The sequence below is a fragment of the Tupaia chinensis genome, unplaced genomic scaffold, assembly GCF_000334495.1.
Source record: "Tupaia chinensis unplaced genomic scaffold, TupChi_1.0 Scaffold145456_1, whole genome shotgun sequence".
NCBI lineage: Eukaryota > Metazoa > Chordata > Mammalia > Scandentia > Tupaiidae > Tupaia > Tupaia belangeri.
Genome location: NW_006205314.1, coordinates 370,221 through 387,965, shown reverse-complemented (window position 1 = coordinate 387,965; position 17,745 = coordinate 370,221). Strand labels below are relative to the sequence as shown.

General features: G+C 35.5%; 1 pseudogene; it reads right to left on the bottom strand.

The window, feature by feature from the left end:
- Window positions 1-4,686: 4,686 nt before the first annotated feature.
- LOC114006042 (uncharacterized) lies at window positions 4,687-4,846 on the bottom strand (annotated as a pseudogene).
- Window positions 4,847-17,745: the final 12,899 nt, after the last annotated feature.

The following is a 17,745-nucleotide window of genomic DNA, read 5'->3' as shown; positions in this document are numbered from 1 at the left end:
ATTTAACTGCTATCGACATTACTTATCACTGCAGATATGTGCTTTGCTCACATGGAAGAGGCTGTAGTTGTCAGGTGTTCCCTTTTCCATACTTCTTGTAAGGAATTTATGTGCAGTGAATTCTAATCCATCTGTAAGGAATGGAGATTTTTGCTCGCTATCCTTGAGATGGAAGTACCTATATAAATTATTTGGAATTCACTTGCAAGGGGTGTTTGTTTCTTCTTCCCTATTTATTTAATTATTCAATCTTTTTTTTTATGTCAATACGAAGTCATGGAATTTATTTTATGTTTTAATTTATAATCCAATTCTACTTTTTTTTTCTTACTCAAATTGATACATCTTTGACCAATGGAAGCTTTTCTAACTGGCTCCTTTGTCCCTTTGACTTACCTACATTAGTATTGACTTTTAAAAAAATCATTTACTTTCTGGCAGGACAAGATGTCTGTCTCATTATGTATATTTCTTGCCTTAATCCTAGAATCACTTCTCCAACGACCCTTGGTTAATTTATTGAAGAATGGTTTTAGAAACCTAAATCTGACTTCTGGGAGTGCTCTTTGCTACTGAAAATTCATTGTTTCTAGGCTCTCTCACCTGGCAGAGCATGTGTACTAACCTGAATATGTACTCATACCTAGAAATGTTTAATATATAAAATAACCTGTAACTATAGTAAGCTGAACATGAATTCAAACTAATATCTCCACCTCTGATTCATTACTACAAGGATCATGCTAATCTCCTCTGTTTATTTATCTTGTAAATTCCCATTCAATCAGTAAAAAATCTGACTCTCTCATTTGACACTCATTCACTTAATTGTTCAGTTTTTTTAGGTATTTTTTTTTACTTTTTAAATTTACATTTAATCATTATACATCTTTAGAGCATACAACATTGATTCTCAAGCCATAAATACATTGGATGTCAAGCAAGTCAAAGGTAATACTTTACACAATAATTTTCCATACTTGTGTCTGTTACATTATTTTTGTTTTTAATTTAATTAAATTATTCTTTTTACATTTTTTTTGCGCATTTTATTGATTCACAAAATACCTTAAGCTAAAACTATGGACAGAGCTAGAATCTAGTTACAAGTGCACTGTAATTTTCTTCTGAAACATTTTAAATTAATTAATTAATTTACATTCATTTCCTGAGCATTGCCACAGCATACAAAATGTGATTTCCCATCCAAAATATACTATATAGTGGCTTAAGCATACATGTTATTGTCATTAATTTTCCATTTCTAATTTCATATATACACATGTACATATATATTTTACCCCTATTTCTCACCCTCTGCCACTTCCCACCTTCCTCCCACACTATCTTAGGTGTCTAGAGTTGTTTTCCATTCCTTTTTTTCCCCCAAATTTTATTGATTCACAAAATTTCTTAAGTAATCTAACTACTTTCAATGGCAAGTTTAGCTGATAAGTATATACTTATCAGTGAATACATGTCTGACTTTAGGTGTGAAACTCTTGAGTAGAATGAATATACTATAAGGTAACACCTAGCTGATGCTATAAAGCTTACTATGGTCTTTAAAAAAGTATTTTTAAATATATTTTTAATTTCAAGAAAAGCAGTTTTAGCTTTAATCAAAGAAATACTAAGGAACTATGCTTAAATCTTAAAGCCAGGAAACAGATTGGGATTCTGTTCAAATAGTAGGTACATGAACCTACTGGCAGCTCAAAACAGGACAAAAATCCTTAAAACTGGAAAAGAAAGCCTAGAAGAAAATCAGCAATGTTTTAGTCAAAAGTCATAAAATGCTATTTCACCAGTTCAGTCTCATGTACTTAATCTATCTTTTGTTTTGGTCTGATCTTCCTGATTAAATTCTGGGGTATAATATACAACTCCAGATGTGTCTCTATGATTAAGTTGGCCATTTTCTTAGTTTCTGAACTCTTTATTATTCTTATTTCCATGTGTCTGTATTTAATTTTCCTGGATAGCACTCGCTTGAGATCTTCTTGGAGATCTGGTCTGGTGCTGGTAAATTCTTTCAGGTTTTGTTTATCTGAGAATATTCTTGTCTTTTCTTTCCATATGAAGGATAATAAGCTGGGTACAGTATTCTTGGTTGAAATTGCTTTTTCCTTAACACTTCAAATATATTTTCCCATTCTTTCCTTGCTCGTATTGTTTCTTTCTTTTTTTCTTTTTTTTGGAGAGGTTTTTGCTGTAGGGCGCGTGTGCTCGCCAGACAGAGAGAGAAAGAGAGACAGGAAGTAAGAAATCACCCCCCGGGGGGATGGCCACACCACAATCCCTTCTCTTCCATTCTCCTCTCGGGATCTTGGGCACACATGCATACATGCCCAGTGTGAGTTTTAAGCCACTGGGTGTGGGACATGAACTGCAGTCGGCTACGTGGGAATCCAGCGACATAGCCATTACGCTAACTGCTGGTCCCCTTGCTCGTATTGTTTCTGATGAGAGGTCTGCTGTTAGCCTGATGGGATATCCTTTGTAGGTAATTTGCCATTTCTCTCTTGCCAATCTTAGTATCTTGTCTTTGTCTGTGGTTTTGATCAATCTGGCTATAATGTGTCTTGGAGAAGATCTTCTTGGGTTGATTCTATTTGGCATTCTTTGTATTTCTTGGTACTGGATATTTGAGTGCCTCTCTAGGTTTGGAATGCTTTCTTGCAGGATTTCATGGAATAGCTGATCAATGCCCTTATGAGTCTCTTTGCCTTCGGGGATACCAATTATCCAGATATTTGGATGTTTGATGGTATCTAGTATTTCTCTTATATTATTCTCATTTTTGGGAGCCATTTTCTCAGTCTTTATGGTGGATTTTTCTATGCCAGCAATTCTATCTTCTACATCTGAGATTCGATTTTCTGTATGATTGAATCTGCTTTTAGTACTTTCAAGGGAGATTTTGACTTCCTGTATTATAGCCTTCATCTCTAACAGGTCCATTTGATTCTTTTTTAGAGTGTGTATTTCATCTTTTAGATCTTACAAGAATTTTCTCACCTCCTGGAACTCACCAGCTCTTTTTTCCTGCCTCTTCTGCAGTTCATTGTCTCTCTTCTCTTCCATCTCTGTTAGATTTGTCAAGAATATTCTAAAATCCTTATGGGATATGAGTTTCATTGTACTGTCTGAGGATGAAGAGGTGTTATTCTTTTCCCTTGGAGGAGAGGTATTGTCTTGTTTTCCCATATTTCTTGTGATCCTGCAGTGATTTCTAGTCATCTAATGAATGGTGCGTTTCTTCCTAATTCTTGAAGTTCAATCTGAGCATTCAGAGACAAGCAGGAGGTGATCTATCATCATTCTTCTGTTCCGTCTTCACTCTTTGTGCATCAAATCCAGGGTGAAGAGAGGAATATTCTGACCCTAATCATATTCAGATAATTGGAAACTGTTCACTTGGTCCTGTCTAGGCACTTAGTGTATAGAGGCTGATCAGAAAATGAATAAATATGAAGAAAAAAAGAAAAGAATTAAGAAAAAGAAAGAAGAAAAAATAAAACGAAAAAGAAAAAGAAAAAAAGAGGGTAATAGCGATTGACTGTTTTAAAAAAATAATTAGAATAATAAAAATAATGATTGGGGAAAACATAGAAAAGATATTGAATGTTGAAGTGGGGAGATTAATGTCTCTGTACTGACTGACATGCACGGCATTCCCTTTTGAAAAAACAATGTAATACACTGTAAAGTTATATGTAATCCAATGTAATATAAAGAAGATTATGATGATAATAAAAATTTAAAAATTTAAAAAAAGAAAAAAAGAGAATAAAAACCCCATAAGATTATAATTTTTAAAAGCAAAAATGAAAACCATTTAGTGCGTGAAACCAGTATTTCATAGCTGAAGTACAGTATACGTATCAGGATAGCCTGGCTTCACTGGTGCCTTTCCTAAATGAAGTGAGGAATGGCACCAATTAACCAAATAAAGGAGAGGCTTGAGAACCCAGAGAGTACTTTACCTTTAAAAAAAATAAAAAATAAATAAAAGTCACAGGGAGACACAGCAAGACAGAGAGAGACAGACAGAAATGGAGAAAAAGAGACACAGAGCTATTCCTACCCACTAGAAATGAGTCTGGAGGGGGAAGTCTCAGTAGAAAATCTTTATTTTTGGTCAAGGAAATCAATATTTCACAGCTGAAGTATGGTATCCATATCAGGATAGGCCTGACTTTGCTGGTGCCTTTCCCACTAGAAATGAATCTGGAGGGGGAAATCTCAGCAGAAAATCTTAAATTTTTGGTCAGGAAACCAATATTTTACAGCTGAAGTATGGTATCCATATAAGCAATTGTTCAGTTCTAATATACATGTATAACAGTAACAGAATTGGTAACCTATACCTTCAGGATAAACAAGTTTATCAACTAGAGTATTATGTTTATGTGCAGTTCATTTGTCTTTGATGTTACAGACTCCACTCATTTCCAAAGTTAATTCAGTCAGCAAGTTTTCCCCACCCCCTTCAATAAGATTCTTTCATACACTTATAACACAGTTAGATTCTATTGTCACAGTATTCATTTCTTCTTGAAATCCCCTGACTCCCTAAATATTTTTAAATTTACATATGTTGAGATTTACTCTGTGCCATAAAGTTCCATGGGCTTTTACAAATACATAATGCCATGAATCTACCATGAGAGTATCACACAGAATATTTTTACTACCCTAAGAATTCCCAGTGCTTCAGCTAGTCAACTTTCCTCCCATCCTCCAAATCCCTGGCAACCACTAATCTTTTAACTCTTTCAATTAGCAATAATCACGCCTCGGATAAACCTCATTGACTACGATACTGCCACTGCGCAAAGCTTCTTTTAACTCTTTCTATAGTTTTGACTTTTCTGAAGTTTCACATAATTAGGATCATATTTTTTCACATTTCCATACTGGCTTCTGTGTGTGTGTGTGTGTGCATGTGTGTAGTTTATTTCTTCTGAGAGCGGAGGGAAGAGAGAGAGAGAGACAGAGGCACCCCTAACAAGGTAGACAGGCACCCTCAACAGGCTCTTTGCACTGTGATTCATCCTCAGCCTTAGCCATCCCAAATCATGGGCATATATGTGTACGCCCAGCATGCACAGGGAGACCTTGGGATGTGAGCCAAGGATTTTCCATATGGCTTCAACATCACAGAACATTTCATTGCTCCTATGCCACTGTGGCTAATCTAGCAATATAAGTTCAAGGTATATCCAGGTCTTTTCATAGCTTGATAGCTAATTTCTTTTCATAGAAAAATAAGTTCTAATGTATGGATGTACTACAGCTTATTTATCCACTCTCTACTGAAAGACATCCTGTTACTTCCAGCTTCTGGTTATTATAAATATAGCTGTAATATATATTCATGTGCATGTTTTCATGTGAAAGTTTTTGCATAGGGGTAAACATTTAGGAGTATGCCTGCTGAGTCATGCTTACTTAGTTTTGTAAGATTATTTTATTATTATTTGACAGAAAGAAAGGGAGGGAGAGGCATTTTTGACAGGGTTATACATGTCACGATCCTCCTTTCCCATGCTTTAGCTAGGACAACAGGTGTGTGCCATCATGTCTAGCCTATTTAGATTGGACCAGGAATTGAGCCAGGACCTCCCATGGAGCCTTAGCCACCATGTAGCAGTATCTTCCACTTGTGCCACTGTGATTGGGCCAGGCTATGTTATATTTTTAAGAAACTGTCTTCTGAAATAGCTGTGGCGTTTTACATTCCCATAAACAATGCTTGAAAATTCTGGTTATGGGGCCTCTTCATTGGCATTTTGTATTGTCAGTTTTTAGATCGTAACCGGTTTAATAGGTATGTAGATGTATCACATTATTGTTGTAATCTGCAGTTTCCTAATGATAAATGATCTTGGATGTTATTTCTTATGTTCATTTCATTTATATACATCTTCTTTGGTGAAGTAGTTTTTCAGATCTTTTTTTTTTAGTTTTTTTTTTTTTCGCTATAGGGTGCATGCGCTCACCAGACAGACAGAGAGAGACAGAGAGACAGAAAGCGAGAAATCACACCCCCAAGGGGGATGGCCACGCCACAATCCCTTCTCCTCCATTCTGCTCTAGGGATCTTGAGCACGCACACACATGCCACCGGGTCTGGGACGTGAACCACGGTCGACTACATGGGAGTCCAGCGACATAGCCATTACGCTAACTGCTGGTCCCTTTGTTCAGATCTTTAGACTGTTTTTTATTGGGTTGCAGATTTTCTTATATCTAAGCTTTAAATGCTCTTATTAATCATTTAGATACAAGTTCCTTATCATCTATGTGTTTTGAAGATATTTTCTCCCAGTTTATGGTTTGTATTTTCATTCTCTTAACAGTATATTACAAAGAGTAGTACATTTTAATTTTAATCAGTTCAATTTGCTAATATTTTTATTGACTGGATCACATTTTTGGTGTTGAAACCAAAAACTTTTTGTCAAAGCAAAGGACAACTCAAGATCTTCCATAAAATTAGAAGAATTATGACAGTGTGGTGCTACTTCAAGTAATATAAACCAATGAAAACCAGTGGAGTAACAGATCCATATATATGTAGGTATACACTTTATGACAAAAGTGACATAGCTGAGCAGTGGTGAATGGGTGATATGTTATACAAATCTTACTGAGAAGAATGAAAAGTCACATAGGAAAGAAAGAATTTGACCTTTACCCCACAACCTACATAATAATCAATTCTAATAAGAATCATAAGTCTAGGGACCAGCAGATGTTGTAATGACTATGTTGCTGGACTCCCATGTAGTCAACTACAGTTCGAGTCCTGGACCTGGTGGCTTAAACTCACACCGGGTGCATGTGCGTGCATGCCCAAGATCCCGAGAGGAGAATGGAGGAGAAGGGATTGTGGGGTGGCCATCCCCAATGGGGGATGATTTCTCAATTTCTGTCTCTCTGTCTCTGTCTTTCTGGCAAGTGCATGTGCCCTATAGCAAAAACCTCTCCAAATAAAAAAGTAATCATAAGTCTAAATGAAAAAAAAATCAATATAACTTTTAGAAGGTAATATACATGAATATTTTTGTGGCCATATTGTAGGTAGTGACTAAACAAAATGAACCATAAGGCACTAAAAAGAAGGGGAAAGGCTTATAAATGGAGTTACATTAAAAGTAAGAGCTTTGGTTATTATTTAAAAAGCATTTAAACAACAAAAAGGTAAGTCACACTGTGGTAGAAGATGTTTTTAACACACAAAATGAACTGACGGCTCCCATCCAGAAGTCACAGCTACAAATCAATAACAAAATGATAGTTGATATAAAACGGGGCAAGACTTAAGACACTTCATCTAAGAGATATAAAAATAGCTAAAAAACATATAAAACACTGATCAAATTATTTGTTAAACACAGGAGTGCTAAATTTATATCACCATGAGATATTACAACATACTCATCACAGATCATACAATTAAAGTAATCATTTAAATCAACCATTGATAAGAATGTAATGTGACAAGAACACTGAATATTCACATTCCACTGGTGGGAGTGTAAATTACTATAATTACTTGTGAAAACAATAGGGTAGTTTCATAATCATAATATATCCCAGCAATTGTGTGGGATATATATATATATTTATGAATTTTCATGGTAGAGTTATGCATAATAGCCTTGAACTGGAAAGACCCTAAATGTCTTTTATTAGTAAAATGGTGAATTATCCATTCAATGGAATAAGAAACAGCAATGAGAATGAACAAAAAACATGAAACCATCAACATAGATGAATTATAGGAATATAAGTTTAAGAAAGAAACCACACATATGGGAACATATAGTGTATTATTCCATTTATATAAGCTCGGAAATATTAAGTTAAAAAGGAACAAACTACTGGCCTAGCCACAGTAGCACAAGAGGGAAGATATGGCTAGGACTGCACGGGATACCTGGATTCAGTTCCTGGGTGTGCACTTGTGCTTCTGGCTGGCTGGGTGGCTGGGGATGAGATATTGGGATGTGGTGATCCCCTGCTAAAATGCCTAACTCTCAATATCCCTTTACCTCTTGTTCTCTCCCTTTCATAAAGGGCTGGGTGGAACAAACTTTTAACATATACAATAGTATTGCTGAATCTTAAATATTGTGATGAAAAAAGAAGCCATATGCAAAATAGTATAAATTACATGATTTCACTTATATAAAGTTCTAGAAAAGGAAAGAATAATCTACAGTAACAAAAAACAGAGTAGCTGCTTAGGTTCTACAGTGGGGGTAAAATTGCAAAGGGACATGAGGAAACTTCTTAGGGTAATAGACATGTTCTCTCTCTCTCTCTGTGTCTCTCTCTCTCCACAATCTTTTCTCCTCTTTTCTCTCAGGATTTTGGGCATACACACACATCTGCCCGGTGTGAGTTTTAAGTCGCTGGATCCAGAACTTGAACCACAGTTAACTACGTGGGAGTTTAGTGACACAACTATTATGCTATCTGCTGGTCCCAAAATGTTATCTATCTTGATTAGGTAGTGGCTATGCAGGCACAAACATTTGTCAAAACTCACTGAACTGCACAGATGAAAAGGCTGAATTTTATAGTATGTAATTCATTCCATAATAAAGTTGATTTTTAAACAAAAAGTAGCATACTTAGTTTATGGGGACAGAACTCAAAATAGTGCTTATTGCTGGGTGGCGATTAAGGACTGATTGAACATAAAGGACATTTCTGGGGTACTGATAATGTTCTAATCTAAATCTTAGTGGTAGCTGAAGGGCTATTTTGCTTTGTAAAAATGTATCAAATCATACACTTCTAATTTGTGCCCTTTTTCATATGTATATTATTCTTCACCAAGAAATTTACATTAAAATATCCAATAAAAATATTAACTAGGATTTGAAGGGAAAGAAATTCTCATAAGCTGCTGAAACAAATATAAATTATTACAACCAATTTGGAAAACATCATGGCATTATCCAGTAAATGTGAAATTTATATATATATATATATATATCTCCAGTAATTGCTATCCTAGGCAAATATCAAAGAATTTATGTATATATGTTCACCCAAATGCACACATAAGGATGCTCATAGTAACATTATTTAGTATATCTCCAAACTGGAAATAAACTACATCAATTATTTGGGGTATAGTCATACAACGGACTACGCAAACCAATGCAAATTTAAAGACTGGAGCTACATTAATAACATGGAGGAATATCACAAATATAATGTTGAATAAAAGCTACCAGACCTCCCCCACTCACTCAAAAGAGCACATACTTTATGATATCACATATATAAAGGTCAAAATCTAGATAACTTTAGTTAGATTCATCTTGTATTTAGGAGGTAGAAAGTCGCAAGAGAACACCACACTGATGCTAACAATGAGAAAAGCCATATAGTCAAATGGTACCCAACCTTCCCAGCACCAGGGACCAAACTTGTAGAACTCCTGTGGCCAGGGAGTTGGGGATCTCTAATACAGTCTATAAAATACTAACTTATCTTGAGTGATTAGAGAATTGAGTTTGCAAAGCCATCAAGAAAATTAAATCCCAATGGATGACAATCTCTCCAAGGACAGATGGTACATGCAAACTCTTTCAACCTTGGCAGTGCACAGGAAAAGTAGGCATGTCATAGAAATAGGTTAAAAAAAAATCAGCTGAACTTTGAATGACTCCCTAAGGCCCAAGAGTGACTTGCCATCAGTTTAGACTAACTTAGAGTCCCAGAAATCGAGGGAGCTTTTACTCACATGAAGTCTCTTTGACCTCCTGTGGGTACAAATAAAAATGACTGGCTTAGTGACATGACACTGAGATCAGGACAGCAAACTCAACTGCAGAACCTCTGTAGGAAGGGCAAACGCTCTAGAGGGAGAAGAGAGAGAAAAAAGTACAATGGTGAGAAGATATATTTTAAAAGATAATGGTCAGGGACCAGCAGTTAGCGTAATGGCTATGTCGCTGGACTCCCATGTAGTCGACTGAGGTTCAAGTCCCGGACCCGGTGGCTTAAACTCACGCTGGGCGCATGTGCGTGAGTGCCCAAGATCCTGAGAGGAGAATGGAGGAGAAGGGATTGCAGCATGGCCATCCCCCCTGGGGGGTGATTTCTTGCTTTCTGTCTCTCTGTCTCTCTCTGTCTGTCTGGCGAGTGCACGCGCCCTATAGCAAAAACCTCTCCAAAAAAAAAAAAAAAAAGATAATGGTCAAGGGGACCAGCAGGTGGTGTAATGACTATGTCACTGTATCCCCACGTAGTTGGTCGTGGTTTGAGTCTCGGACTTGATGGCTTAAAACACACAGGGTGCATGTACATGTGTGCTCAAGCTACTGAGAGGAGAATGGAGGAGAAGGGATTGTGGCATGGTTATCTCCCCTAGGGGTGATTTCTCACTTTCTGTCTCTCTCTCTCTCCAATGAGCACATGAACCCTATAGCAAAAATCTCTCTCAAAAAAAAAAAAAGATAATGGTCAAGAATTTTCCCAAATTAATGAAAGACAAAGTCCAAAAATCCATTTAGCTCAGAGAATGCTAAACAGGAAGAAAAAAAATGGATACATAATACTTAACAAAAAGAAGATAAATATAACATTTTAAAGATAATAATAAAAAATTATGCATATGCAGAAGCAAAGATATTACAGCAGATTCTCATACAGTATGCAACCTTTTGAGTCTCACTTTAAAAAAAATTCAACAAAAGATGAAAGACTGATGTATTTAAATCGTCAAAAGAAGGAGAAAAATGCAGGTGGCATGGTGGTTAAGGCGCTGGACACTCCCACATGGCCGACCATGGCTCGAGTCCTGGACCTGGTGGCTTGCTTTCTCACTTTGTCTCTCTCTCTCTCTCGTCCATTTTAAAGAAATAAATGAATAAATAAAATTAAATTAATAATTCTTTTTAAAAAATAAAGAATTTTGTATCTGGTATTATTCATTTTCTTGTAGACATACAGATTTCCATTGGTTAGCCTACTCCCTTTACCAGATGATCGATGTTAACTTGACCAGTGATAAGTCATGCTGATTCCATGAAGCCTTGATAAATATGATGAAAATTATATTTTACCTTCCTGGTTCTATATCTCAAAACTCATAATTCAAGTCTAATCATGGTAAAAAAAAAAATCAGATGAATCCCAACTGAGAGACAGTCTAAAAAATATATGACTAGTACTTCTCAAAATTTTTAAATTAAAAAAAAAGAGAAAAGTCTTAGAAACTGTCATAGCCAACAAAAGGAGACTAAAGAGACATGGCAACTAAAAGTAATGTGGTATCCTATATGGGATCTTGGAACAGAAGGAAGAAATTGGGAAAAAAACAAACAAAATGTTGCTTTATTATTTTTGATAAATACATCATAGTAATATAAAATGTTAATAATCAGGAAAACTGGTATAGGGCATATGAAAACTCTTTCTTTATGACATTTCTGTAAACCAAAAACTTGTAAAAATAGGAAATTTATTTTTAAAAATTAAATGATTGCAGAAGGATTGAGGAAAACAATCAGAATTCAAACTAAGGTTAATATAGTGATGAGTTTCTTCTACTTTGTTTCCTATATCTCCCAGCCTGGACTCAAATACAGTGCAAATTCAATAATTAAACATGAAGTGTAGGCAGACACAACTCTAAGAAAAATATCTCTATTTTTAATGCAAAGAATAGAAAGAGGAGCCTTGAGGACAGATAGTTATTGGAATCCCTTTATTTCTCTGTAGGCCCTTTTTCCAGGCAAGCCTAGGTCTAGAAATCTCTGTGGTGGGAACATCAGCAAAAGCTGCAAAGACACCTAAAGCTCTGAGAGAGAGAGTTTATTCTCCCTGACAAGAGAGCTTAGGCCTCTTATCAGTGTGAGAGGAATCATCTCTGACATTTTTATGTCTCTATTTTCCTGCATCTGGTCAGTAAGGAAGATTCATTCAAGGGAAGAATAAAACAGAGTTCAGATGGAAAATTCACTTTGTAGCTAAATCCCAGAGATTACCTTGGGATACAGGGTATGGTAGTAATTGATGAAAGGAGAAAATAGGAGAAAAGGATCCCATCAGGTTGTGGATCAAGTCCTCGGCTCAACCCAAACTGCTCATGCAGGAATCTTACCATAAACAGGCACCAAAGGCTTGAAACAGTGCATGAGTACTAGGCAAACAGTAGCCTGGATCTCAGTCAGGGCCCTGGGCAGTTCACAAAAACTGCAGATCCAAATATCACTGAGCCTAATAACAGAAAAACACTGTACACTTATATTTTTGAAGAACATATGGAGCATTTACCAACATATGCCCTAGATCATAAAACAAAAATCAAGAAATTATTTACAAATAGAAATCATCCACAGTCTATTCTCTTATCTTCCAGAAATTAAACAATAACAGAACAAAAAGAAACTCTCAAAACATCTGAGTTGAACAATACCCTTTTAAATAATCTTCTTAAATCCATAACACAAACAATGGGTCAAGGAAATTATCTCAGGGTAATAAAAACTGCATTGGACTGAATTAAACTAAATTGCAACATAGAAATTGGGGGATGGAACTATATAAATGTTTCAAGTGAAAATTAGCATATTTTATGCTGAGATTCAGAAAACCTACAGCTTTCAATTCAATACTCAAAGCTTCTACCTTAGTTAAGTAGTAAAAGAAGAAAAAGCAAATTCATAGGAAGCAGAAGAAAGGAAATTTTTAAAAAGATATAAAGGAAGAGTGTAGGAAAGGAAATTTGGGGAAAAAAAAGAGGTAAGACATTAGTGGGACACAGAAATGGTTTATTATCTGTTGATGATGATGTATATACTATCAACTGGATGGGTCTGAGGTGTATTTCATGCTGGATAAATCCTTTTTACAATCTAAATAATGTGTAGTGATTGAATTTATAGATAATAATAATTAAAAATAATTTAAAAAGAAGTTATTTTCTCCCTTTATTCAAAGTAATGAGGCATTATGTGTTTGCATTGTATTTATTAAGCTCATGCCACGTGCATTTCACACGTAACGAGTACCTGGGAAATTTCCTGGCAATTTTAAAAAGTAGCTATATTGAGATATAATTCACATACCATACAATTCACTCATTTAAATAATATGATTCAATGCATTTTACTGTATTCATAGATTTAAGAAACTACCACTAAAATCAATTCTAGAACATTATGATTACCCTAAAAAGAAACCCTGAACTCTGTAGCTACCACCCTCTAAGTCTCCTTCTCACATCTGCCTACTAGTGCGAGTTCACCACTAATCTACTTTCTGTCTCTATGGATTTGCCTATTCTGGACATTTCGTATAAATGGAATCTTATAATGAAAAAAAAATGGAAATATATTAAATCAAATGAGAAAACAAATAGAGAAAATCAAGGAACCAAAAAGCTAGTTATTTGAAAAGATGAATAAAATTTATAAAGCTCTAGAGACAAACAAAGTAAAAACAACAAAAAGACACTAATTACCAATATTAGTAATTAAATAGTGGATATTGTTATAGATACTGCAAGAATAAGAAGTATAAAAAAGAAATAAATTTAAAAATCACTTACATAATTAAAAAACTTACATGAAATGTAATCATTCTTTAAAAATCAGAAACTACCAAAACTCAACCCCAAACAAAATGAAAAATCTCCAAAGAAATAAAAGTATTAAAGAAATTGATACCATAATTTAAAATTTTTGAAAAAGAAATCTATAGACCCAGATAGTTTAACTGGTGATTTCCCCCAAATATTTAAATAGAATTAACAGCAACTCTACAAAATCTCTTCAAGAAAATAGAGAAAGAAGGAGAAAGAAGGAACATTTTCCAACTCCTTTCCCATGAAAAACAGAAAAGACCCTACAAATAGGAAAACTAAATTCAGTACTTTTTGTGAATATATAATATAATAATCTCCCTGAAAACATCAGCAAACATGATCTAGAAATACATACAAAACAAAACAGTACACCATGACCAATAATCATTTACCTGAGATATGGAATGCAAGTTCAATATTTTATAAACAATGTAAACATCATAATAATAGACTAAATAATTTGATAGTCATCTCAGTTCAAAGATAGAAAAGCTGTTGACAATACACCACTATGCTTTGTGAGAACTCTCCCACAGGAGAAATAGATAAGAACTTAACCTAATAAAGGACATCTACCAGCAAACAATAATATCAAACTGTATAGTGAATGACCAAGTGTCTTCTGCTTAAATTCAAGAAGTAAGCATTTATGTCCACTCTGAACACTTTTATTGAAGATTTGAATGGGATTCTCATCAGTGGAATAAAGCAAGAGGGATATATCAGACTAAATAAAACAGATTGGAATGGACTATACAGTCCCTATTCTTGAAGACATAATTGTGCCAAACAACAAAAATCCCACAACTAATAAGTGATTTGGCAAGATAGCAATATACAGGCTTGGTGCACACACACACACAGAAATCATATTTTCATAAAAATATGGAAACCAAAATTTTCTAACATGTTATTTCAATAGCATCCACAAGGCTCAACTGTAGTGGGGATGTGGGAGGGCACCACCGCATGGTGGCTGAGGCTTCATGGGAGTCCCAGGTTTAGTTCCTAACCCAACCTGAACATGCAGGTTACAGAGCTATGGTCCTAGATAGCTGGGAGTCTAGGGCAAGAGAATCATGACATGTTGAGAACCTGTCAACTCTCTTTTCTCTCAATCTCTCTCTCTCTCTTAAGAAAATAGCACTCAAGAAAGAAATACTTAGATACAAATTAGAAAAAAAAAACTTGTATAGGATCTGTATGATGAAACCCACAAAATATTGATAAAAAACAAAAGAACACCTAAATAAATAGATATACTTAAAGATTCAACATTGTAAAGCAGTGAGTTCTCACCAAATTGATGTGTAGATTCAAAACAATGCGGGACCAGCAGTTAATGTAATGGTTATTTGCTGGACTCCCATGTAGTCAACCGCAGTTCGAGTCCTGGACTCAGCAGCTTAAACTCACACCAGGTGCGTGTGCGTGCGTGCCCAAGATCCCCCGAGAGGAGAATGGAGGAGAAGGGATTGTGGCGTGGCCATCCACCCAGGGGGTGATTTCTCGCTTTCTGTCTCTCTGTCTTTCTGGAGAACGCATGCACCCTATAGCAAAAACCTCTAAAAAAAATACCAAACAAAATCTTGTAGATAAAGATAAGCCTAATCAATAATTATATCAGAGAGAAAAAGAACTATAATAGTTTTAAAAATTATGAAAAAGTAGAATAAAGTTGGAAGGATCACACTATCCAATTTTAAGATTTATTTATTTAGTAATTTGTTTTATTAGAGAGAGAGAGAGAGAGAGAGAGAGGGAGTGAGAAAGCAAGCTGCCTGGTCTGGGACTTAAACTGTAGTCAGCCATGTGGGAGTCCAGTGCCCCTAACCCCCATGCCACCTGCTGGCCCCCTATTGTAAGATTTATTATAAGGCTATAGTAATCAATATATTATGATTTTCAAGCTACTGGGTTTGGGACTTGAAACACGGTGTGCCATGTGGGACTCCAGAACCTTAACCACCATGCCATCTGTTGGCTCTACTAAACTTTTAAAAAGAGAGAATTGAAGGATATAATAATCCTAAATGTATATGTTCTTAAAAGCATAACTTCAAAATAGATTAAACTGAAACACATAGCAATGAAACAACAAGTATTCAAATCTATAATTATATTAGGAGACTACTACACTCCTCTCTGAGTAAATGACATAAAAGGTAGCCAGAAAATTTGCATATATATATGACCCAAACAGCACCATTAACCAACTTCATCTAATTGGAATTTATAGACTCTGCATAATAGTAGCATATATTAATACATTTTCTTCAAGCACCCATGGGATATTCACCAGGATAGGCTATAAAACAATGTTTAATCAATTTAAAAGAATTGAAATCAAGGTCAGTTCTGTAGCCTAGTGGTTAAAGGAACCAGATCCCACATGGTCCACTGTGATTCAAATCCTGGCTAGGTGGCTGGAAAAACACCCAGGTGCATGGGTGAACATGCCCTGATTCCTGAATGCATGGAAAAATGGAGGAGAAAGGATTGTGGAATGACTACATCCTATGTGGGTGGGAATTCTCCCCCGTCCCCCCGGGCAAGCATATGTGCTGTCTGGAAATTCTTAAAAAATTGAAATTATACAAAATTATATTCTCTTCCAAAAATATAATTAAAGAATACAAGAGATAACTAAAACTTCCTAAATATTTGAAAATGATTTAAATTAATTAATTTAGGCTTATTAAAAAACAATGTTTGTATATTTATGGGATATAATGCCATGTTTTGAAAATTAAACAGCATAGTTTTACTAACTCATGTTTCAGAAGATATTCTTAAGGGAAAGTAGAGAATACTCTAAAACGAATGAAAATAAAATACAACATATTAGAATTTATAAGATTTAATTAAAATCCCATTCAGAAGGAAATTTATGTCATTAAATGCTCATATTAGAAAGAAAGAAAGGGGACCAGCAGATGACCTAATGGTTATGTTGCTGGATTTCCATGTAGTTGATTGTGGTTCCAGTCCAGGACAAAGTCACTTAAAATTCACACTGGGTGTGTGTGCGTGTGTGTCCAAAATCCCAAGAGGAGAATGGAGAAGGGATTGCAGCATGGCCATCTCCCCTGGGTGATTTCTGGCTTTCTGTCTCTTTGTCTCTCTGATGAGTGCATACTCCCACCAAAAAAAAATTTAAAAAAAAAAAAAAAAAAAAAAAAAAAAGGAAGGAAAAAAGGACTCAAATCAGGGAATCAGGGACCAGCAGATGGAGTAATGACTACGTCACTGGACTCCCATGTAGTCGACCAGGGTTCAAGTCCTGGACCCAGTGGCTTAAAGTCATGCCGGGCACATGTGTGTGCATGTCCAGGATCCCGAGAGGAGAATGGAGGAGAAGGGATTGTGGCATGGCCATCCCCCTGGGGCGGGGGGTGATTTCTTGCTTTCTGTCTCTCTCTTTCTGGCAAGTGCACACACTCTATAGCAAAAACTTCTCCAAACCAAAAAAAAGAGAGCAAGAACTGAAATCAATAATCTAAGCTTCCACCTTCAAAAATGATAAAAAGAAAAGTAAATTAGACTCTAGACAAAAGAAGGATGGGAATTATATAGATAAGGCCAAAAAAATCAATGAAATTGAAGTTAGGAAAAAATATATAGTATTGATGGGCATAAAAGCTTTTTGTTTTGAAAAATCACAGAAACTGAAATATCTAGTGGCATTTCAAAAGTTGTCAGGAAGTAACGGCTTTGGACACAGTTAAGTTATACAAAACTATAGATGTATAGATGTATGATATATGCGTTTTTGGGAAAGGTAAAAATGATGGGACATATAATCACGTAAATTAATAAATATCTGTAGCCAGCCCATGACGTGGTGGTTAAGGCAGCTGGATCCTTCTGGGTAACTGCAGTTCAAGTCCCAGACTCAGCAGCTTGACAAATACTCTAGGTGTGTGTGCATGCATGCCCAAAATCTCAAAAAGAGGGAGAAATGGGGAAGGGATTATGGCATGAACATCCTTGATGAGGGATGTTTCTCACTTTCCCCTTCTCTGTATCTCTCTGGTGAGTGTTTGTACCCTCTTACACATACTCGTGTCTATTAATTCCATCTTATTCTATTTTGCACAATGTGAACTGGTGTTTTAAAA